Here is a 24,324-nt window from a genome sequence, read left to right on the forward strand (position 1 = left end):
GGGTCTTCCTTTGTCACCCAGGCTGGAGTGCAGTGGCATGAACACAGCTCACTGCAGCCTCGACCTCCAGGACTTAGGTGATCCTCCTGCCTCAGTCCCCCAAGTAGCTGGGACTATAGGCATGTACCACCATGGTTGGCTAATTTTTGTGTTTTTTTGTAAAGACAGGGTTTTGCCATGTTGCCCAGGCTGGTACAAATATAGCTTTACTTTTCTGTTTGTAAAAGTAATGCATGCTTATGAAAATTGTTCTTAAAAAAATCACATACCATGCAATGACAGGAAGAATCATCCCAAGTTAAATACTGCTTGAACTAATGTGCTGTCTTGTCACTTGGCTATGAAGAATACAAGTGCTAGGTTTCAGTATTGGCAACTTATTACCTTGTCTTTTAAAATTGGATCATGAAACTGGTATCCTTTTCAATTTGCTGCCAATCAATTATGCATTAATTGATTTGAATTCAGTTCATTCTGTTGTGGTAGATTTGCTTCTGCATGCTATGATTTCAAGTTGCTCATTGCCTGCATTCAGGACAGGGTAGTTTTTGGGGTCATCTCAGCCAGGCTGAATTGACCTGAAGATGTCTCTAAGAGTAAAAAGCTAAGTAAATATCAAGAACAATTTTTAGCATAAAATTCAGTATTAAGATTCATTGAGATCTAATCAATAGAACAGAAGGTTCTGTAAATGCACCCATCTTATGGGAATGACTTAGGTCATAACCATTGTTGGTAAAGGAGGAAATTTTTCTTAGTTCCTCTGCACTTTCCCCAATCATATTAATGTTACACGTCTTTGATTGTACTTGAAATGATTGTAATAATAACGAGAGCCTTAAGAGTTTGTTGGTCATAAAAACATATGACATTTTAAAAACTTGATTGGATGTTTGACATATATAACTATTAAATATAAGATTATAGATCCCAAATATCAAATTAACTTTAGCATTTACAATTTTCTTTTGTCTCCTCTAAGCAGCCACAATTTCCAGTGTAGCACATAATGAGGTAGTCATAGTTGCAAATCTGTATCTGCATATTTTATAACTTGAGAACATTTTTAAACTCAGTATATAGGTTTGTGTGGATATTGTATCAATGTTCACAAAACAAGGCAAATGGAAATAAAGCAAAAATATTGTTAATGTGTAATAACAGTGTGCTAACAGAATGGGCAATTTGAAACAATGCCATTAGTGACTCCACTATCTAGCACAACAGTTATACATAGTGTGTAAGTTCACATTTCAGATAAGCGATATCCATCATTTTAAATACCAAAACTTAGGTTTAAAGAAGTTTCTGAGATATGCAGAATTCTGCCTGTCAGTAGGCTTTGAGAATCTGTTACTCCTCAGGACTCAACATGTCATAAGCATCACTGATTATTTTTTATGTCTGTTCTAAACTGCAGAAACAGTTTCAGAAACGCTGGGTTATTTGGATTTGAGTCCTAATCTTATTACTGTAAAAGTCACACATGTTCATCCATCGTAGAAAGTTCTCCAAAGTGCAATCACATATAAAGAAGCAGATAAAAATCATCCTCAATCTCACTCTCCAGAAGTAATGATTATTAATAGTTTCATGATCTTTTATCACACTGCATTAAGTTTCCCAGAGCTGCTATCACAAATTACCACAAACTGTGTGACTTAAAACAACAGAAATTTGTTCTTTTACGGTTCAGGAGACCAGGAATCTAAAATTAAGGCATCAGCAGGGTTGGGTCCTTCTGGAGGCTCTCAGAGAGCCTGTTTCATGCATCTCTCCTGGTTTCTGGTGTTTGCCAGCAACCTTTGGCTTGTAGACACATCATTCCTGTCTCTGCCTCTGCCATCACATGGTCTTATTCTATGTGTGTGTCTTTCTCTATCCTCTCCTCTTTTTATAAGGACACCAGGTATTATCTATAGCCCATCCTAATCCAGAATGACTTCATCTCAGCTGATTAACATCTGCAAAGATTCTGTTTCCAAATAAATTCATATTGTGAGGTTCTGGGTGAACATGAATTTGTGGGGGACATTTATTCAACCCACTACACACACTGTAATATAGACTTACAGAATCATGAAAAGGGGACCATACTTTATATATAGCTTAGTTCCCTTTACACTTAGGATACCATAAATTTCCCTAGGTCTTTCAAAAATAGAATTTTAAATTTTTGTAGGGTGTTTCATCATATGAATGTTACATCATTTCCATAGCTAACCTGCTGCTTCAAACACTCAGATGGTTTCCAGACTTTACTCTTATAAATGGCTCTGATGAATATACATGTTCCCAAATCTTTGAATTTATCTCTGCTTATGTCCTTGGTATAAATTATTCTGAGTCGAATTATTGGATTAAGGGGTATGAACATTTTAAAGGCTCATGAAAAATCTTGTTTAATTGAATTCCAGAAATTCTATCAATTTGCCATCACCAGCAGAAGAACCCATGGCATTCTCTCCACTGCACATTCTAGCTTTTTGAGTGTTGGACAAGTGACTAGGCAAAGAAATAACATCCTTACTTTGTGACTTGTATTTTTAATGTAAGGTTGCGTCTTTGTTTACTGACCATTTACATATCTTTTTTAAGTTACCAGTTTATGATTTGTAACTCCTTTTCAATTTATTTCTTCTCTCTCCAACTACCAGTATTTATTTCTTACCATCTCACTGATGAGTATACTGTCCACCCCCACCCCTTTTAGAGTCCACTGTTACCTGAGAAACTATGTGGATGTATCCTCCCTCTCCTTTTCCCATCCTCGAATCACTTCTGAACCTTGTACAAATGTCAATCATTGCCTCCACTGGGTCTTAATTGTTTACGTTTCGCTTTCCCTTCTAAGACTTTGAGCACTTTGGAGCAATGCCCATGTCTTATCTGTGTTTTTGTATCTTCAGCAACTAGCATGGATGCTCAATAAACATTCATTGAACTGAGTTGTTAGGTTGTGACCTGGAAATATTCACGATTCCTTGTATAGATAGAAATAGCTAAATAAGGGTATATAAGGATAGACTCTAAATGGCACTCAATAGTGTGCATAGGGCTGGGCGTGATGGCTCCTGCCTGTAATCACAGCACTTTGGGAGGCAGAGGCGGATCTCCTGAGGTCAGGAGTTAGAGACCAGCCTGGCCAACATGGTGAAACCTCATCTCAACTAAAAATACAAAAAATTAGCTGGGTGTGGTGGTGCATGCCTGTAATCCCAGCTACTTGGGAGGCTGCGTCACCAGAACTGTTTGAACACAGGAAGTGGAGGTTGCAGTGAGCTGAGATCACATCATTGCACTCCAGCCTGGGCAACAGAGCAAGACTCTGTCTCAAAAAAAAAAAAAAAAAAAAAAAAAGAAAAACAAAAAAACAACAACAACAAAAAAAACAAAGCATAGGATTTAATCCATGAATTTTGTATTTCTATGCTAAATTTTTAGAAAGAGTAAATTTTTTCTCCCATATTTCTCAGCTGTATCTGAGATAATTGAGGCTGAGTAACATTGTCTAGACAGGAAAGTGTTAGTGATAACAAGCACAATAATAATTGTAATAATGGAATGAGGATGTTAAAGTACTGAGATCAGGATAAAAGTTACAATTGTCCAGATTTTAAATTTCCTATCATTTCCACTGAAATCACTGACTGTACTTATAATATTAGCAGGAATTTATGCAATTTGTAGGTTTTGAAATAAATTACCATTCAGAATTCAACTGTGAAAAAGTGTAACTCTACTTGAAAAATCCTTTGAAAAACTCAAGTTTCCACCAAACCTAGAAGCACATGTGTGGTAAAACATAGTTTGAAAAGTTATGAGAGGCCGGGCGTGGTGGCTCAAGCCTGTAATCCCAGCACTTTGGGAGGCCGAGACCGGCGGATCACGAGGTCAGGAGATCGAGACCATCCTGGCTAACATGGTGAAACCCCCTCTCTACTAAAAATACAAAAAAACTAGCCGGGCGAGGTGGCGGGCGCCTGTGGTCCCAGCTACTCGGGAGGCTGAGGCAGGAGAATGGCGTGAACCCGGGAGGCGGAGCTTGCAGTGAGCTGAGATCCTGCCACTGCACTCCAGCCCGGGCGACAGAGCAAGACTCCGTCTCAAAAAAAAAAAAAAAAAAAAAAGTTATGAGAGATGATGACTACAAGGAACTTTTTATAAACATCTTTTATAAGCATTACTCTGTGGTCAAATTTATTTTCACATGGATATTAAAACAAATTATTGCCACAAATGGGTTTCTGTTCTGATCCTTTTTTTTGCTTCACATATGTCCTTTCTCTTCCACCCCGTTCAGATTCACTCTCCTTCTTTCTCATGACAGACAAGAAAAATGCCACCTCCCATAGGACCCACTCCAAACCCTGTTTCCTGAATGATCAATGTCTTTCCCCATCGCAATCAAAAAAGCACTTTCTATTCTGTCTTCATGACACACTGGTTTTGACACTTGCATAGCTCTTAGTAATTCTGCAATGTGCTCGAGCTATTTGTGAGCACATGTATTTTTCCTTTATAGATTGTAAACATCTAAAGAACAGGGTTAACACAGGAGCCAAGTAAATAGTTAAATATTATTTTGACAATGGCTGTAATAGTGGACATTTGAAATGAATACACCTTCAGTATTTTGAAATTGAAATAATTGTCTAGAACCTAGCATTTCTGGACTCTCAACAGCCCACCCTTTTTAAAACTGTGACGACACTATTTTACCATAAAGATCTACCCAGACCCTCTGTAATACACCTGCGTAAATGCCACGTGCATGTGAGCATGCGACGGTGTGTGTGTGCATGGCTGTGCACGTCTGTGTAATGGTAATCAGCCATAGTGCCAGGGTTTGAAAGCAGAAAATACATCAATCGACCTCCAAGCTTCTTTCATCCCAGTTCTTAACATCTCAATCTCTTGAGTGCTGAGGCTTATTTTGTTCAAGATGGTTTTAGACTCTTCTGAGTGCAACGCAATCTCCTTCCAGCACGGCGGAGCGAGGAGAGGTGAGAGGAGAGTTTTGAGGGTGGGCATATTGATCCTATGCTTGCTGAATTAAAAATGAGCCAACTGAGGACAATTTCCAGGTTGCAACACAGACGGAGCTAGAGTCTGGGTTGAGGTTGGAGGAGCCTTTAGGGCGCAGGGATGCAACAGGATTTGGGAGAAAGGCGAGAGAAAGCAAGGCCACTTCCAGGGGGGCTTTGATTTATTTTATTTTATTTTATTCTGGCAGCTTCCCGAGCCAGATTTCAAAAGTGAAGCCAACTGAAGCACTGCCTTACACTAATTGGAAGGGGAAGGGAGTGACTCATATTACACCAGCTCGCTCTTCCCTCTCGGCAACTGCTAACTTGTAGCTTTAAAAGGAAGTGACATGGGTGGGGAGAGACGTCAGCTGAGGACCACTTTTTTTTTTTTTTCTTCCTGAAGGGTCCACCCCATGGGTGGAGTCTCGCTTTTTCTTTCCAGTGTTGGCTGACTTACAGCTCTTATAAACTAGTGGCAATTTCTGAACCCAGCCGGCTCCGTCTCAGCTTCTGGTTTCTAAGTCCATGTGCCAAAGGCTGCCAGGAAGGAGGTATGTGCTCCTGGTGCCGTTCGCAGGCACCTTTCCCGCTGGGTGTGGCTGATGTTTGCATTCCTCTTCCTATCATATTTTCTCTCCTGGGCTGGATTTCCTTAGAACCTCTAGAAGGGGTAGGTTTCGGGGGAGGGGGAGTGCCAGGCAGGCGGGGGAAAGGTGCAGGGGGCGCCTGGAGGGAGGCGAAGAGAGGCTCTGCTGGTACAAAAGGACCCTCGCTTTGTGCTGGGCCGGGTGAGCGTCCCTTTCTGGGCTGTGATTTCAAGCTGCTGTTCCTGGCTTCATTTACCCACCCACCCAGCCCCCTCCCGGGGCTAAAGCATTTTCTCTGCCATAGACGAAGCTGGGCGGGGGGTGGTGGTGGGGGGAATGTTCCTATTACATATTGCTCTCTTTTGTGTCATGCAACATGTTCTTCCGTCGCTGACGTTTCTATGGCAACCACAAAAATACTACACAATATGCAGCCCTGATATACATTGATTTATTTGTATTTCGTGTCTAGTTTGCAGCTTTCTGCTCTGCTTCTTGCTTTGGTTTGCTAAAATCCAGGCTGGCTTGTGGCTACCCCTCCTCATTTTCATTTTGGTTTTTCCCTATCACAGGAGGAGTGGGGGAGGGGAGTTGTCAAGGAAACAGGCATTGGTAATTACCTCTCTATTTACCTAATTTTCGGCCTATGAATTTCTCCATCATATCGAGGAATTAAAAAAGGAATGCTTTGATGTTTATGTAAGTCTTCAGTGTCTGGTCTTTTTTTAGAAAACCTAAACACTTCTCAAGATATGATATTGATCCTGTGGTCAAGCTAAGGGGGAATTAATTCCTTACAGGAGGTGAGATCATTGAAATAAAGTTTTAGAGAGCATTGGAGAATTCGCACTGATAAATGTGATATTGCCTGCCCAGGTTTGCCTAAAAGCCTAAATATTTAAAAGACGGGTCTTTGCTCTCGTCTGCACTTCTTTAGCTCCAAATCTTAAGTTCAACAAGTATGAGTAACAAATTAACTGCCCGGCAGGATTCTCCGTTTTTCATTTTCGTGCATTGTTTTTAGGTGGGTTAGCCACGCTATTCACTCTCTTCAAGGTGAGGGTTGCTAGACTTTTTCAAAACTGTGGAAGGATTAACTCATCTGTGATTAGTCAACCACTCTCAGTTGGAAAAAAAGTATCTTGAGAGAAGGGAGAAGGTGTGTGTTTGTGTGTGTTTGTGTGTGTGTGTGTGTGTGTGTGTGTTTAGGGACATGGGAGGCGGGCAGGGAGAACAGGCACATCTCGAGTTCTACATTAAAAGGACTACATCTTCTGAATGTTCTCTGGGGAGAAAAATTGATATTGAGAAAAAATATGAAATGAGAAAATTATTATCTACTTAGTAATAAGCAAAGTTAATTATAATTAGAATAAAATAACACATCTCTTAGAAAGACATAGTCCCAATAGGCCTCTTAACAGGTACCGGCTAAACTGATGCTTTTATTCGGTACGTCTAAGGAAGTGTTTGATAAGGGATACCATTCTTCTGACGGGCATCCCAAATAATTAGCCTTTATAAAACAGATAAGTAGTAATCCCATTCTTGACTCTTAAAATTATCTATAATTTAGGATAAACATGTGTGAAGGTCACTTAGCCCTCATCATACCTTCTGGCTGCTAAAGCCAAAATCATTACTTATAAACCTCGAGCAACCCTGGAAGCAGGAAGAACGGGTGGTTTCAATTAGGTTCTGTTTGCTGTGATCCTTATCTAAATATGCTATCATCTATGTCTTATAACATCTGCTGTAAATCCAGAGGTCCTAAGTAATTCAGGTAGAAAAGTTACCTGAAAATGGGGCAAAATAGCATATGGCATAAAACAAACTAGAGCTACATGGAGTTAAAGACGAGAACTATTTAAAGGGCATAAAACATGGAAAAGTATTACTAAAAAGAATATGACACTCATTTTGAAAAGCACGTTAGTACACAGAGAAACGGTTCCATTGTGAGTGTTTGATGTTTGCAAAGAATTCTGAAAAGCACAGCCAGGCTTCAATTACTGTTTTTCCTGCCTGAAAATGGTCCTCAAGGGCAGATTTGCCACATGACCTTCCAAAGCAGATTGACAGCATGTAAGTCAAAGTCTGCCATGTCAGTTCTCTTGAGTTTCCAGACTCAGCAGTTTCACAGCAAAAAAGCCTAATGGAATAGAATTCGAAGGAAAAAGAGCAAGACTTCCTCGGAAGCATAGCCAAAACAGAAACAACAAAAAACCCAAACCGAATGCACAAACAAAACACTTTCTGATATTCAGATGCTGAGTGGAGGTTCAAACAGTTAGCAGCTTTGGCCTGGGGAAGCTAAGTGGAGCTATGAGTAGAAAGTAAATGTAGGGGTCCCATGGAAGAGGCTGACAGAGGTGACACCCAGAGGGTGAGTCAGTCGTCACTGTATTGGGATTTCACTGTCTGCGAGGCTCTGCTGTGGAATTGGTGAAGAAGGCAGCAGTTGTTGTCTGTGCTCTCAAGTTTAAAATCCACCAAACAGGGGTGGTGAAGAGATAAGCACACATCTGGAAGGAAGGGGGAAGCAACAGCCAGTCAAGGAGATGCAGTTAGTATGAGAAGAACACTAGTGGGAGAGTCTTGATCCTGCTGCTGAAGCTTTATAGGAGAGGAGGCAGATGGTTCAAGGGAAGAAGGAGAGGATGTCCTAGATAGCAAAGATGGGTAGTAAGAAATGGATCATGGTTCAGGGTTCTTAACTCCAAGAAGGGAGAGGTCAGTCTTTATTATAGAAGTAGAGCAGGTATACTCTGTGCTGGTTGAAAGCGTAAGTAGATGTAGATTTGGGGATGAGTTTTTCTTAATCAGAAAAAGACTGTTAGAAGAAAGACTGAACAGAAGGCAAAATTCTTCCTAATCCAATATTTTTTTAGCTTCATCTTAATAACAAAAGGCCAGACTTACACTAGACTGTAAACAGGTACGAAACTGGGGAGGAGGGAGCCAGGAACTTACCCAGAATGTCATCTTCATAATTCCTGCCATTGCCGTTGTTTTAAATTATTGGATACTCAAACGAGGGTTTGGTAAATGTCACACATGTTGTGCAGTCTCTTTTATTCTGGAAAGGAGGTCCAATGGTTATGGGACAAAGCTGCATTCACATTTCTTTTTTTTTTTTGAGATGAATTCTTGCTCTGTTGCCCAGGCTGGAGTGCAATGGCGTGATCTTGGCTCACCACAACCTCCCCGTCCTGGGTTCAAGCGATTCTCCTGCCTCAGCCTCCCGAGTAGCTGGGATCACAGGCAGGAGGTACCACGCCCAGCTGATTTATTTTTTATTTTTATTGTATTTTTAGTAGAGACAGAATGTCACTATATTGGCCAGGCTGGTCTCAAACTCCTGACCTCAGTTGATCCATCCACCGTGGCCTCCCAGAGTGCTGGGATTACGGGCGTGAGCCACCGCGCCTGGCCCACATTCACATTTCTGAAAGGTGTTTGACATCTAAATCTTTGGAGAAACGCCTTTCATCCCTCATATTTTGAAATATAATCATAATAATCATGTAACATTTCCTAGAGCTTGGGCAACTCAAATTCATTATTCTTTGTGTGCGAATCAGTTTGGAAAGGAAGTGCTGGAACTCTGAAATCTGGCTTCATGCATGGGCTTGGGTCTGCAATTGCTGCCTGGCTGTAGGAAAGAGGAAGCTTAAAGCACGAACTCTTTCTTTCAACAGATGTTTATTATGTGTTTAATATGTGTCAGGTCCCACAGATGCAACTGTGAGCAAAACAAGATACAGTTTAAATAGTTATAGTTGTCAAATGTCTAAAGAGTTTCCAAGGGAAACCCCATGACTGGCTGATATCCATTTTCTTCTAATGACTGAATAAGAGGAAATATTTTAAAAGGAGTATAATTTTTTTTTAACATTATCATGGAACAATCCATCTAACCTGTCTTCTTTTCCTTGGCTCTCTCTTGATTCACAAAAATTTCCCATCGGTTTCATTATTTGTCTTAACTTGTTTCTCCAATCTAATTTGCTCTACTTCTTCCCTTGATCGTAAGTCCTACCTTTCAGTCACCATTCCTTCATCCATTCACACATACATGATACATCCATCTGTCCTCCATCCACCCATCCATCCCTTCATTTATTCAACAAATAGTGTTGACTATCATGTCTCAGGCACTATATATTATAGACATAGCAATAAATGGGAAACTGGTTTTTCCTTAAAGGAGCTTAGGATCTATCAGGAAGACAATGTGGAAACAGCCCCCTAAACCATGGGGGTATGACTTTTTTGGGGGGGTGGGCAGGGTCTCGCTCTGTCACCCAGGCTGGAGTGCAGTGGTGCCATCATGGCTCACTACAACCTCTAACTCCTAAGCTCAAGCAGTCCTCCTGCCTCAGCTCCCCTCCTCCAGCAGCTGGGACTACAGGCGTGAGCCACCGCGCCTGCCCTGGGGTATTCTAATAGAAGCATTTATTGGCTAATGAAACAGGATGCTTCTTTCATTGAACAGTTTTATAAATTGTTCACACACAGCATAAACTGTGCTGGGCAGAGAGGGATCAAGTGGTTAGCTGTTGACTGTTGTCCATTTTATATATTTTTTGTATCTTCCATGCTGGTTGAGCATAAGGATGGTAAACATTTGTTAGTTAACTAAATGGGAAGAGTGGAATTTCTAATACAGGAGACACAGAGGAAGAGAAGGCTTGTGTATTCTCTTTCTGAAAGAAGCTGAGAGAGAGACTCTCTCAAGATTCCCTTTCATAGTGAATTACTCATAGATTTCCAGGTGACAATAGCTGCCCCCACATTGACTCAAAGTATAGCATTTTAAAAAAGAAAAACTACCTGTGTCCAATTACATACCCATTAGTTTACTGAATATCCTCATGTCCTTTGGAGCTGATTTCTCATAATATACTGCAAGTCTGTGTCTTGTTCTGATAAAAACAAGTGGGTTTCAACCCCCTACACCTTTCAGTCTTATATTGTAACAGCAGTGCATCCAGAAACTAGCGGAGGCTCTAGAGACTCAACACGAGGAGCGTTGAGACCTCGTTGCAGCACTTTCTCATGAAACTCTTCTTACTAGAATTGTTTCCCCCCGCTTAAGTTCCACCGTCAGCCTGGAAATTCTATGGGCAACATGACAAAGTTCCTCTGGAAAACCACACCCCTCTGCTTGGCTGACCTTGGGAGAAAACATTTAGCAAGTTCTTCTTTTTCTTGGTTATTTTAAACTCAGATAATATCAGCATGACGCTGTTCCCAATAACTCTGGTTGGCACAGGCATCTCTGCTCAGGTTAAACATCACAACTGCTTCATGGTCATTTCTGTGTAGGATCCTCCAAGATGAGAGGTGCATTTTGAACTTTATGGTACTTTGAAGCCAGACACTAAAATTCCTGTAAGGAGAGGGGACCAACACACACCAGGGCCTGTTGGAGGGTGGGGCGAGGGGAGGGAACTTAGAGGATGGGTCAGTAGGTAGGTGCAGCAAACCACCAGGGCACACACATACCTATGTAACAAACCTGCACATTCTGCACATGTATTCCACTGTGGTTTTTTTTTTTTTTTTTTTTTTTTTGAGACGGAGTCTCGCTCTGTTGCCCAGGCTGGAGTGCAGTGGCCGGATCTCAGCTCACTGCAACATCCGCCTCCCGGGTTCACGCCATTCTCCTGCCTCAGCCTCCCGAGTAGCTGGGACTGCAGGTGCCGCCACCAAACCTGGCTAATTTTTTGTATTTTTAGTAGAGACGGGGTTTCACCGTGTTAGCCAGGATGGTCTTGATCTCCTGACCTCATGACCCGCCCACCTCGGCCTCCCAAAGTGCTGGGATTACAAGCGTGAGCCAATGCGCCTGGCCCCCATTGTGTTTTTTTATAGAAGAATAAAACATTCCTGTAGGAGATGATACCTCAGTCTAGGATATGCCAGGTAACCTGCAGGGGTCATTAGAGACACTGAGGTGACTGGCTGACCTACAGGATATGCGAGAATGATAACAGCCTGCCTTGATTGAGGGCTTCCTATGTGCCAGTACATGGACTTCACATTTATTAACTCATTTTAGCCTCATAACAAAATGAGCATGTGAACACGCTCATCATGCTCCATTTTACAGAGAGAGAAAGTAAGGATGAGGGAGATTAAGCAACTCAGTTAGATCATAAGGAGGAGCAGAGCTGAGATGGGAACTCAGATCATCTGGGCTCTGCTTTCCCCTGCACATTCATACCTTGCCACGGCATATTCCAGTCTGTCTCCCATGCCCAGTGCAGAGCCTGGCACATAACAGATGTGTAGTAAGTTTATTTTTTAGTTTTGTTTAAAATGTTAAAAGTGAGACTGGTCTTTCTTTTAAGAGGCCAGTCTCACTTTGTTGCTTAAGCTGGCCTTGAATTCCTGGGCTCAAGCAATCTTCCCGCTTCAGCTTCCCACGTAGCTGGGACTACAGGTGTGTACTACCATGCCTAGCTAATATTTTTCTTTTCTTTTCTTTTCTTTTTTTGAGACAGAGTTTTGTTCTTGTTGCCCAGGCTGGAGTGTGGTGGCGCAGTCTCGGGTCACTGCAACCTCCGCCTCCTGGGTTCAAGCCTGCCTCAGCCTCCTGAGTAGCTAGGACTATAGGGGTGTGCCACCACACCTGGCTATTTTTTTTTTTTTTTTTTTTTTTTGTATTTTTAGTAGAGACGGGGTTTCTCTATGTTGGCCAGTCTGGTCTCAAACTCCTGACCTCAAGCAATCTGCCCAGCTCAGCCTCCCAAAGTGCTAGGATTACAGGTGTGAGCCACTGTGCCCGGCTCCCAGCTAATATTTTTCAAGTAATGAACAAATCTCTGCTGTGTAGACCTTTGCATGCCTTTCATCCTAGTTGTTAAGAGCAGCAAAATTACTGCAAGAAAAGGTAGTGTTTTAGAACTTGGAGAAAAACTAACAGCAGTACTTTATACGACAAGCTACTATAGTTTTCAGGGAGTGTTGTTTTTATTGTGGTTTAGTCAGAGATGGTGGGAGAAGGGAAAGGGCCTTGTGATTAAAACCATCTGAGTGACAATGCAGTACATACATTAAATTAAAGATGAACTCTTCTTAAAACCAATGTTTAACCAGGGATTGAACTTGACTGAGCAGCTACTCTCGAGGATACCTGTGGTGGCTGCTCTCAGAGTTCCCAAGCCGGTAGGTGGATGGAGTCAGAGGCTTTCTGTTCTTCAGTGGACTTTCCACAAATCCACCACTGAGTTTGAAGGAAAATTATTATCTGCAAAGACTCTGCCAGTGCTTATCTTAGATGAACTCTGAAATGAGAATGGGAGACGTGAATTGATCCTGGAGTGAAATTTGGTCTCTTGCCCATCTCCATGGGCTCCTCGTGAGCTGTCAGTCTTCTGTGGGTAGAGGTTAACCGAGATGGATGAAATTTTAAAGAACTTATCTGTCCATGCAAGCACATCTTCTTCCCAGGATACTGCAGCCATCAGCAGACAATCAATGCAATCATCTCAGACTGTGTCCTGCCTCCCAGGAGTAAGTCATCAGGCTCATTTCTTTTCTTGTCTCTTTTCTGTTGGGGGAAGGGCAGGTTGCAAGGAGGATGGTGAGCAGATTCTTCGGCCTCTTGTGTGGGTAGCCTGCATAGGAACCATTTCTATGCCTGTGAGTCCATTTCTAGCATCTGCCTCCAGCCTCTGCTTTCCTGACGTTCTCCCATCACCCCATTCATCCTTCATAAAACAGTCACTTTTTCTAGATGATTACATTCCATGACAATGATTACAGTCCTCTCTTCATAACTGCACTGATGCTCATTGATGGCATGCAGGTGTAATCGCACCATTTGTAACAGAGAGCAGAGTACCTAGCACTGAATGTGTGTTGTGGCCTAGAGGAGAGATGGGCACAAGAAGTCAGGTGATCAGGGTTGCCTCATCGCTGGCCTCCTGGCCAGAGCCTCAAGGGTGACATTCCTTGAGGGTGAGGTGTTTCTCAATCTCCATGTTGAGATTTTGGGCCCAGTAATCCTTTGTTGTGGAAGAGGCCAACCTGTGCAGAATGGGATGCTTAGCCGCATTCCTGGCCTCTAACATGCCAGGAGGAGTCACCCCACTCCTACTTGTGACAGCCAAAAATCCCCTAGAGGAACAAACTTGCCCACAACTGAGAACCACTGCTTGAGGGGGAATTCCCAGCCCTGTCAGATACACTCAGGAATCGGGTTGGTCCAATCAAGGCAAACCCATTTCTGAGGACTAATAGGGTCCGAACAAAAGTGGCAATTCATTAATTTAAATGAAGAAATACTTTACATGGGAATTGAAAAATAATCGTAAACCAACTTAAAAGTAGACACATGGCCGTAATGTATTCAAATATTTAGTGCTTTCTGCCCTGATAAGTCTGCGTGGGGGTCATGCTGGCACCAAGGCAGCTCGGTGCATTGAGGAACTGGGCGAGCTCGATGATCTGATAGGACCCCTTCCACACCCAGATCTGTGCAGACAGGCCCTCCTCGTTCCCCTCCCCACCCACCAGTTTAGGGAGCCTCCTTTCCCAAACCTCTTTGGAGTGAACAGATTAACATATCTCAAGAAGAATCCAGAGAGGTACTCACAAACCTGCTCCCACCTGGGGATTTCATTGCTGTTTCCTTGACCATCACAGTGAGCACTGCGCCACTGCAGTAGTAATCCAGCACCCAGTCCAGCAGTGGGTAGTAATCCAGCACCCAGTCCAGCAGTGGGTACTAATCCAGCACCCAGTCCAGCAGTGGGTACTAATCCAGCACCCAGCCCAGCAGTGGGTAGTAATCCAGCACCCAGCCCAGCAGTGGGTAGTAATCCAGCACCCATTCCAGCAGTGAGTAGTAATCCAGCACCCAGTCCAGCATTGGGTACTAATCCAGCACCCAGTCCAGCATTGGGTAGTAATCCAGCACCCAGTCCAGCAGTGAGTAGTAATCCAGCACCCAGTCCAGCAGTGGGTAGTAATCCAGCACCCAGTCCAGCAGTGGGTAGTAATCCAGCACCCAGTCCAGCAGTGGGTACTAATCCAGCACCCAATCCAGCAGTGGGTAGTAATCCAGCACCCAGTCCAGCAGTGGGTACTAATCCAGCACCCAGTCCAGCAGTGGGTAGTAATCCAGCACCCAGTCCAGCAGTGGGTAGTAATCCAGCACCCAGCCCAGCAGTGGGTACTAATCCAGCACCCAGTCCAGCAGTGAGTAGTAATCCAGCACCCAGTCCAGTAGTGGGTACTAATCCAGCACCCAGTCCAGCAGTGAGTAGTAATCCAGCACCCAGTCCAGCAGTGAGTAGGAATCCAGCACCCAGTCCAGCAGTGAGTAGTAATCCAGCACCCAGTCCAGCAGTGAGTAGGAATCCAGCACCCAGTCCAGCAGTGAGTAGGAATCCAGCACCCAGTCCAGCAGTGAGTAGTAATCCAGCACCCAGTCCAGCAGTGAGTAGGAATCCAGCACCCAGTCCAGCAGTGAGTAGTAATCCAGCACCCAGTCCAGCAGTGAGTAGTAATCCAGCACCCAGTTCTCACTAGTATTAATTTGCCTCCTAGCATCCATCCCCACAGTTGCTGGTATTTCAAGCCTTTCCCTTTCCATCCCTGGTGCTTCTCACTTACAGGAGGGGCCACCTTTACTTCTTTCCCAGGACCAGCACCCTGCCCTGCCTGAAGTTAGGTTTCAGCTCCCCAGCCCTGGGGGACTCTAGGGGGTCCCATAACTAGTCCTGGGGGACCCTGAGTGTTCCATAACTGCTGTGTCCCTCCCTTTTGTCTTCCCATCTCCCTTCTCCTTTCTCACTTTCAGGCTCTCAAAGGTCGACAGAAGTGGGGCCAGTTATTCCAGCTCCCCACCCAACTCCAGAATCCCCTTTCAGCGTTTCTTAGGGAACCCCTATATTCAGCCCATGGGAATACACACAGGAAGCCGACCCTGCGAGTGCCTTTGAGGAGCCTGCTGCCCAGAGGGCGAGAGAAACCTCAGTGAGGGGTTCCCACACAATGGATAAGACTCGCAGGGCGGGGATACGGGCACACCAGGGGAACGCCTCGCCACCCCTGCCCAGTCTGGGCTTCCTGAAATACTTCCTAGAGAAGAACAGCCCCCGCCTTTGGTCTGGAAGCGGGGAGTATTGGTCCCAGTGTGCACGCTTCTCAGGGAGTGCCACAGACCAGAGTGGGCCAGTGGGCGAGGCGGGCCAGGGCAGGAGGCTGGAGTTTTCCTAGACAATAGAGGAACGAGGTGGGCTGGCGCAGCAGGAAGCAGAGGCTGAGGGTCCTGCAGCTCTGGGAGGGGAGGCGCAGACAAGGCACAGGTCTGAGAGCCCGCAGGGTTTGGTAACTTGTTGTATGGACGGTGTCTTTGACGCCCTGAGATAGTAAATACAGGGGGAAAAAAGGTCACTTTCCAATGATATTCTTCCCAAATGGTCACTTATCATATTACACCTTATAATATAATCATTTATGTACTTTGTAATCAACATGTGCTACGCAGCACTTACTGGAAGCTGTCTGCTTTGCATAGGATCTCATTTCAGCTTGCCCCCAGCCCTGTGGGTTGCCAATTATTTTCTCTAATCTAACTTGAAACTGAGGCACAGAGAGGTTAACTAACTCTCCCAAAGCCCCAGAGCTAGCAATACCGGAGCACACCGTGATTTTACTCTCTAAATATTGTAATAGAATCACATGGACATGCATTTCATATTCTTGCCTTTCCTGAAATTTTCCTGAATTTTCTTTTAGGGTGAAAAGACTTCCCATCTGAGTGAGACGGCTGGGTCCCTCCTATGCTCTGTACACCCCTTGTTCACCATAAAGCGGCCTCCAAATCATGTGGAAATCTGGAAGTTACTTAAGACCAAATGATATAATGAAATGTTGTGGTGTTACTAAAATCCTCATTTGACCTCCATCTCTAGAGGAATAATAGGGTTCAAGTTTGAGAGGAGGTCGGGGGAGAGGAGCAGAGAGATATTTAAAATGTGCCTAATTCTTTTAATTATTTATATTCATTCCAATTTTTGCACATTAGGACTTATCTCCTGCTTTCCATTCCTTCTGTCTTCCCCAGTGGCTGAACTGCTGTCTTTTTCTTGTTTGGTTTTGTTTTTCGAGACAGAGTCTCGCTCTGTTGCCCAGGCCAGAGTACAGTGGCACGATCTTGGCTCACTGCATCCTCTGCCTCCCGGATTCAAGCAATTCTCCCGCCTGAGCCTCCCTAGTAGCTGGGATTATGGGTGCCCGCCACCAAACCCAGCTAATTTTTTGTATTTTCAATAGAGACAGAGTTTCACCATGTTGGCCAGGCTGGGATTACTGGCGTGAGCTACCATGCCCAGCCTGTTGTTTGTCTTTTTAAAGAGAGCCTGGTCTTCAGCAGCTCCCGTATAGCTTTCCTCACCAGGGAAAATGCACCTTCCTTAAGCAGGCGCTTGCAAGGTCACGACCTGGCTGTGCCCTATGACCGCCAGCCCGCCTTCAGCTGCCGTTTCCTAAAAATGTTCAGTCTGTCTGGACAGAGGGAGGATTTACAGCCTCCAGATGAGGGAACTTTCCATGTATGAGACCCTGGAACTGGTTCCTGCCTCCTTCGGACCCTCCCTATGAGCCACTAGACTGGGGGCTCTCGGGGGCTGTGCGGTGCAGCGTTGGCGGAGCAGGGCTGGGACGCAGCTGAGCTTGGCCCCCTCCGTACCCTCCGTGGGACCTCGGACTCGGGCTGTGCAGCGCGCAGCGTTGGCGGAGCGGGGCTGGGACGCAGCTGGGCTTGGCCCCCAGCACGGCCCCCTCCGTACCCTCCATGGGACCTCGGACTCAGGGACTGTGCAGCGCGCAGCATTGGCGGAGCGGGGCTGGGACGCAGCTGAGCTTGGCCCCCTCCGTACCCTCCATGGGACCTCGGACTCAGGGGCTGTGCAGCGCGCAGCGTTGGCGGAGCGGGACTGGGACGCAGCTGGGCTTGGCCCCCAGCACGGCCCCCTCCGTACCCTCCGTGGGACCTCGGACTCACCAAGACCAGGCCTCCTCCTCTTGGTGTGAGTTGGCCTGGCCCATCCTCTGTCCATGTGAGTGCGGCCCTGTTTCCTGACCCGGCCAGCGAGACGTCCAGGGTGGATGCAAAGGTCTTAGCCGAGGCGCCGTCTGCGGGGGCCGCTTTGTGGTGAACAGGGAGTGTCCAGAGCATAGGAGGGACCCAGCCGTCTCACTCAGGCATCTGTGTTGCCGAAACAGCCAAGGGAAAAGAATTTTTTTAAAAATTAAACATGAATATACCATGATATACACAACATTTATGTGAATTTTAAGATGAAGCGGACTTCCACAGTCGACTGCCTGGATACCTTGAGGAGACAGCTCCAGACCCGCACAGGCTCCCTGCTGAAGGGAAACCTGTGGGGACTTTTGAGAAGGAAACAGAGCTGAGTGTTCTCTAAGGGAGTCTATCTGGGAAGGACGGCAGTTTTAGAGTTCTGCCCCGTTCCTGCCCCTCCCCCCCATCCCCCAGTGGTGGCTGGGAATCTTGGTGGTGGGGAGGGGTGGGGCAGGGAGGTGTGAGTAACACCCCCCACCCCTGAGAATATACCTGCCTTTGCTCTTTTTCCTTCTCTGTCTCTTCTGATGGTCTGATGGGTGGAGGAGGGTGGCTTGGGTCTGTCTCTTCTGCCTCTGGTCACTCACCTTGTTGGGCCTTCCCTTGCTTTCTCTGGAATAGCCCAGGGCTTGCTCTGCTCCTTCTGGCCTCTCTTCCTCTGTCATTCCCTGGAGACAAGGACTGGCCGCCTCAGCTCTCACGGCTTGCTGGCATCTTTCATCAGCTCTGTTTATGATGTTATCCTCGTGTTCTCCTAGAGGTTTTTTTTTCCACTGGAGTTATCTTTTGAACTCGAAACAAAAGAGGCATGTGAAATTTGCCAGTTCAGATCCCAAGAAGCTACCCAAAGGGTGCCCCTCACTGTGAGGGTCTCACTCCCCCGTGGGACTGAAGAAGAATCAGACCCAAACCTTCTGAGTGAAGGAAGAAGCCGGGTAGAGCTTGCAGTGGGTCAGAAGAGGAGAACTCAGCCCCTAACAGCCCCAGTAAATCTGTGTTTTTACAATAAGATGTGGAAGGAGGAACTCTGGGCTGGGGACTTTGCCCAGGGACAAGCAAACCAAGTTTTATTTGCTATGAGAGAATAATGAGGAGGGGGGGGGGGAAAAAAAAAAAAAAAAAAAGAATGAGCTAGTATAGAGCCAGCTGTGGAAGAATTTGGGATTTGGGATTTGGGGAGCTGACACACAGCAGTGGGCAGCAGCCCCTGTGTGGCGGGGACAGACACGGCAGCTGGCCACCATGGCTGCAGCTCCATCATGCTTTTCAGGTCCTGGTGGCAGAGTCTAACCCATGTTCTCAACATTGCCTGCACATGAGGATTACCTAGGAAGCATTTTTAAAAGGCCTGCCTGGGCCGGGCGCAGTGTGGCTCAAGCCTGTAATCCCAGCACTTTGGGAGGCCGAGACGGTCGGATCACGAGCTCAGGAAATCGAGACCATCCTGGCTAACACGGTGAAACCCCGTCTCTACTAAAAAATACAAAAAAACTAGCCGGGCGAGGTGGCGGGCGCCTGTAGTCCCAGCTACTCGGGAGGCTGAGGCAGGAGAATGGCGTAAACCCGGGAGGCGGAGCTTGCAGTGAGCTGAGATCCGGCCACTGCACTCCAGCCTGGGCGACAGAGCGAGACTCCGCCTCAAAAAAAAAAAAAAAAAAAAAAAAAAAAAGGCCTCCCTGGGCCCTACCTTGGACCAACCAATTCAGGTTCATTTTTTTTTCTTTAAGTTCTATAAGTGATTCTGCGCTGAGAGGACTGGAACCTCAGGATAGAAGGAGGGTGGCTAGCAAGAAGAGGGTGACTTTGACAAAAAGAAACGCAGAGCCAGGACCCAGGCTGTGGTGATGGCACAATGACAATAATGATGAGCACAGCGACATTTAAGATGATGTACCAGGCAAAGGTCTACGGATAATCCTCACCACAAGCCCTTGACTTGAACTCTTCTTATCTCCATTTCACAGATGGGGAGCCTGGGGGTCAGCAGTCTGCAGGGCTGCACAGCTCATGCAGGCAAACTCGGTCTCTGGCCCAGGAGCCCCTACCCAGGGGTGAAGGTCAATGCCTGTTCACTCTCCAGCCTCTCTGGACACGCAGCATTCGCAGCTCTTTGCCAGGCAAATGTAGTGAGAAGCCGGAGGTCCACTCATAAAGAAAGAGAAGAGGAATAAAGAGGGCAAACCCAGGCAGATGAAACCCCCTTACAAACATGTATTCCTAGAAAAGACGTAGAGCTCAGTTACTGACTTGTCCCGTGTCAAATGTAGTTTACAAACACTACATGATGAGCTGGATTTGTGGAAGGTAAAATATCCCTCCTTCGGCTTTGTTGATGATGGTGCCTTACCCGGTCACAGGGTAGCAGCTACATCCCTCTGACAGGTCCCATCATGAGTTAGCCGTGACCTGGGCGTTTTCCTGGAGCAGTGTGGTGGATGTGACTGACCATTCAGTTCATTCATTCTATGGATATTTATTAACCACCTCTTATGCCAGGTCCGCGCTGGGAGCTGTGGATATGATGGTGAAAGACACTTAGCTCCTCAGGGAGCCTGCTTCGTGGGACGGCAGATACACACATGAAAGGAAATAGCCCTTGTTAATGCCATGTGGCCCAGGACTGTGCCGGGTCTTTTCTGTCATTTGTCTCATGGACTCGTGCAGTGAGTAGTGGCTACATTCTGTGACAGTGAGCTCCATGGCCAATAGAGAAGGGCCTGTGAGGAACAGGGAAAGATGCACCTGACTGTTCAACGGGAGGCAGGGAGGAGAAGGAGCTGGCTTAAGCAGGGTTTGGAAGGATAAACATGTTTGGCAAGTCAACAGTGGGAGAAAAGGGGGAGGGAAGGGCATCAGGCAGGTGGAATGGAATACACGAGCTTGGAGCACCAGAGTGAGCCCTGCTCAGGAAATTCTAGGAAATCTAGAAGGCAAAGACGTGGTTCAGTGTGCAGTGTGCACTCCTCGAAGGAGATTTCCTGACCTCCTCATGGCCTTGCCTGATGAAATCAGGTGTCCTAACACTGACTTTTTTTTTTTTTTTTTTTTTTTTTTGAGACAGTTTCTCACTTTGTCACCCAGGCTGGAGTGCAGTGGCTCAAACACAGTTCACTTCAAACTTGACCTCCCTGGCTCAAGTGACCCTCCTGCCTCAGCCCTCCCCAAGTAGCTGGGACTACGGGTACATAACCACCACACCCAGCTATGTTTGTATTTTGTGTAGAGAGGGGGTTTTGCCATGTTGCCCAGGCTGAATCCTGTTTTTTTTTTTTTTTGAGATGTAGTCTCCTTTTGTGGCCCCGGCTGGAGTACGGTGGTGCAATCTTGGCTCACTGCAACCTCCACCTCCCAGGTTCAAGCGATTCTCCTGCCTCAGCCTCCCGAGTAGCTAGGACTACAGATGTGTGCCACCACACCCGGCTAATTTTCGTATTTGTAGTAGAGATAGGGTTTCACCATGTTGGCCAGGCTGACCTCAAACTCCTGACCTAAAGTGATCTGCCTGCCTCAGCCTCCCGAAGTGCTGGGATTACAGGTGTGAGCCACTGCGCCGGGCCTGGCTTTTTATTTTCAAACCATGCTGCACATTCCAGGAGAGTAGCAGTTAGTCTTGGACTCTACAATTTGCATTTCTTATCTTGCTTTCCTGCAGTTTGACAAGCTCCTTGGGACTGGTCAGTGTTCATTCCCCAGGCTGGTTCTTTCATAAACGCTGTCTGCAGGAATGAAAGGCATCGCCTATGGAAAGGGATAAGAAAAAGTGGAAACTCCCGTGTGCAGTGGGAGTAATGGCCCGTCTGTCATCCTAGCAGTTCACTGAAGCCTGAAGCAGTCAGAGGCTGCTGGATCCCACTGTGTTTCTGTTAAAGCCCTGTCCCCACATGCGGTTCTTGGCTTGTTACAGTGGCATGCAGTTCACTTCCAGAGACTCCCCAGCCCCAAACATTTATCGTGCTAGGCAAATGGAAGTTTCTTCCTGTGCAGCTCCTGGATGGGTCTGAGAAGAGAGGCAAGAACCAGGGTGTGACTCAATGGTGAGCTCACGACTCGGCCCTGGGGGTGCAGCCTGTGCATAGATACCATCGAGCTAGGTGCTGACGTTGTAAAGTGAACCCCTGACCGGGAGATTTTCATTAATTTCGGCAGTTCTTAACTCTCTTCCTGAGTTGGTCATATTTGAGGAGTTGCCCTGTGGTAGGGTCAAGGTGCCACGGAGCCAGAGAGTCCTCCTGGGCACATGAACTGTGCGGTGACCTGGGACCCCACACTTCCGGGGTAAGGCTCTGTTCTCCCTTGTTGAAATTCTTGATAGTTTTTGAAAAAGGAACCCCACATTCTCATTTTGACCAGGCCTGGCAAATGATGCAACCTTTCCTGCATTGAGTATAGAGTTAGTGAGTTTTCACACGTGCTGGTAGTGTGGCACATGTGTGAAAACTCACTAACTCTAGACTCAACCAACTCCAGACTGCCCTGCAAAAGATCGGGTGTCTCTACAAAAGTCCATGATCCTCAGCAACTCAAAGCATACGCACTACGGACAGCCAAGGTCATATTGGGACTATCTCAATATAGAAAGGATGGTTGGTGCTGTCAAAGCTTCAGGGGTGCAGAGATCTGTTATACAGCATTGCGACTATAACTGAGAATAATGTGTATTTAAACATGGCTAAAAGAAGAGATTTTAAACTTTCTCATTGTAAGAAAAATAAGTATGGGAAGTGATCGATACATTAGCCAGCTTCATTTAATCATTTCACAATGTAAACATACATTGTAACATTATGTTGTACACTATAAATATGTACAGTTTTTTTTTTTTGCCAGTTGAAAAAAATTTAAGGCCGAGTGTGGTGGCTCATGCCTGTAATCCCAGCACTTTGGGAGGCCGAGGCTTGAGGATCACTTGAGGTCAGGAGTGTGAGACCAGCCTTGCCTCCATGGTGAAACCCTGTCTCTGCTAAAAATATAAAAAATTAGCTGGGCCTGGTGGCGGGTGCCTGTAATCCCAGCTACTTGGAAGGCTGAGGCGTGAGAATCGCTTGAACTTGGGAGGTGGAGGTTGCAGTGAGCCTAGATTGCGCCACTGCACTCCAGCCTGGGCGATAGAGTGAGACTCATTCTCAAAAAAAAAAAAAAAAAAAAAAAAAAAAAAAAAAAAAAAAAATTAAATGCTTGTGGTAAAATAGTCCCCAAGTCTTTCACATCTAGCCATGTGATTAAACTTTCAAACGAGTCTTGCTACAACCTAGCTTGAATAATGACTCTCTGTGGGTGGTGTTTCTATGTTTTTTTAGGGGGGAGTGGAGTGGGGAGGAGAAGTAAAAACCATCTCCCAACATATGTAGGTGGTGAAGTCCAAGGCTGAAGTTGCCCCAATTAAGAGAACTCTCCTGTTTTCCAGGACTGTGAGAGGTGATTGCTCTCGTGTCCATTTTCGTTGTGTTTTTTCTTTCTGTATTTTGCTTGTCTTATGATTCAAGACATGAACATAAACATACATTTGAAAATTTCCACCAAGAGGTGGAAAAGTTTACGGATCCAGAGAAGATAACTTTGTACAAAACAAGTCTAAAAATGCTTGTTGGATACTCTCAGATATTTGGAGAATCTGCCAACCCGTTTGCGGGAAATTTGTTTTCAAATGGGAAAGGACAGAACAGCCTGAAGATGGGAGTGCAGTCGTTTTGAGTCATTTCAGTTACTGCAGCCAAGGGAAGTCACTTTTTAGGGAAGAGAATGAACGCAGAGTTTTCCTCTCTGAACTGCCACTCTCAGTCTTTGAGGTCTCATGGGGGGAAAAAAAGTATCATAAGACCGAAAATAAGTAAAATTCCCTGTTTTCCAAAGTTGGGAAGTGTAAATACCAGAATTTCCATTCTAGCATGCAAGAGTTTTTTCCTAAGTGTTTTAACGTAGGAAGTAATAAATGATCCCATGGAGCCAGCATGTGTGTACCAAAACTAAATCATGTTGAGTTAACCTCACTGATTTCATTGGTACCATTACTGGGTGAGTTAGTTGAGAAAGTGCCAAAGCAAGGGTGATACTGTAAAGTAAACATTTGACAGACTACATCACCACATCCTTGTGTATATGATTGTGACCTGGGAATTGGGACCAGGTGGGTTCATAGCTAATGGAACAACAGAATAAGCTTGTATTTACTTCCATATGAAATAGAAAGTGGGACTAAGGCTGTCTTTTCCTTTTTTCTATTTCACATCTCTTTCTCCTTCTTGCCCACATTCCTTTTGAATTTCCATGAAGAAAATTAATTTAAATTGACTTCTTATATTTCAGGAACCCTTTGATCATTTTTTTGATGTTGGATTTCAGCAGTTTTAAAAATTTCTGTCTTTATTTAATTTTTTTAATGGCGTTACTGAGATATAATTTACATACCATAAATTCACCCATTTTAAATGTATAGTTCAATGAGTTTTGGTAAATTTGGTGTTGCGTAACCATCACCAAAATCCAGCTTAGGACGCCTCTCTCATCCCAAAAGTCTCCTCATGCCCATGGGATCCATCCTCACATGTGTCTGTAGCCCAGACAGGGAGTGATCCAGTTTCTGTGTCTGTAATTTGGCCTTTGC

General features: G+C 45.4%; 1 protein-coding gene across 2 annotated transcripts in view; it reads left to right on the forward strand.

Moving 5' to 3' along the window:
• Positions 1–5,358: 5,358 nt before the first annotated feature.
• Positions 5,359–24,324, forward strand: part of AGPAT4 (1-acylglycerol-3-phosphate O-acyltransferase 4) — a 145,190-nt gene continuing 126,224 nt past the window's right edge. For both annotated transcript variants that reach the window (XM_010373153.2, XM_030928879.1), the window contains exon 1: positions 5,359–5,581. The gene's annotated coding sequence lies outside the window, so the exon portion shown is untranslated. The remainder of the gene's footprint in view (positions 5,582–24,324) is intronic.

Source organism: Rhinopithecus roxellana, chromosome 4, assembly GCF_007565055.1.
Source record: "Rhinopithecus roxellana isolate Shanxi Qingling chromosome 4, ASM756505v1, whole genome shotgun sequence".
NCBI lineage: Eukaryota > Metazoa > Chordata > Mammalia > Primates > Cercopithecidae > Rhinopithecus > Rhinopithecus roxellana.